A 1047-nucleotide genomic window follows, 5' to 3' on the forward strand; every position below is an offset into this window, starting at 1 on the left:
GAGCCCAATGCAGCTTAGTGGCATACAGTAGAGTACTGTAGCATACTGTAGAAATTAAGCTTGGAAGGAGGTGCTGAGCACAGTGACTGTTTAAACTGCCTGAATGTGATTTACTGGCTTATCAGGGATGTTTGGGATCCTATTAATGCATTTAGGTGTTTCTAATGCATTTATTTGTACTATGTGGTGAAGACACTTTGTTTATGTGTTGCCAGGCAAGGCTTCGGTCGGAAGGAGTGCAGAGAGTTGCAACGTCTGTGACATCACTCCACCCTGGCTTCTGGCAAGGTGGATAGGCTACGTGTTAATGGGTGAATCAATAAATGTAAGGTAAGGTGCTTTTGAAAACAAAAGTTTTGAATGAATAAACAAAAGTTTTAAATTAATAAAACTGAAATGTTGTCAATAGTATGGTGCCGGATGCCTGCATGCTCTGAAATTAACCCTACGAGTGCCACCTTATTGTTCTTCTGTATGTATATATATATATATATATATATATACACTGTATACATATATTGTGGCAGAGACAGCATTTTTCCATGTGAAAGTAATGTGGAGGATCCACACCAGGTTTTGGAAGCAGTAGCAGAATCCCAAGTTTATGATCAGCAGCACCTGGGATTTCCTGATATAAGGGTTTCCAGGGCAGAGTCACCTTGCTCTTGATGGTGGAATAGCTACCCAAGTGATATGCCAAGTTGTGTGGGTTAGACTAGGGACCACTGGAGCCTATCAAGAGTCTGCTATGCTGAGAGTGCCTGTATGCTACTGCCTGAAATACCGACTGCATATGGATTTAACTTGCTATGTGGTGACCTGCTGTTCAAAATAAACACCAAAAGTTTTCATCTGAGTCCCCATGTTTGTGACCCTTGTCACAAGTGGTGGAGAATGCGAGCAAGAAACGGTGTAAAGCAGAAACTGTTGGTAAGCATACTGGTGTTTAAACTGCAAGTTTTCCCTTTTGTTTTCTTCCTCTCTGGTTATGCAGTGCAAATGACAGCCTTAAAGGGTCATAGCATTATAGGCATACTGCTGTTATGT

This window comes from Pseudophryne corroboree, chromosome 7, assembly GCF_028390025.1.
Source record: "Pseudophryne corroboree isolate aPseCor3 chromosome 7, aPseCor3.hap2, whole genome shotgun sequence".
NCBI classification, from domain to species: domain Eukaryota; kingdom Metazoa; phylum Chordata; class Amphibia; order Anura; family Myobatrachidae; genus Pseudophryne; species Pseudophryne corroboree.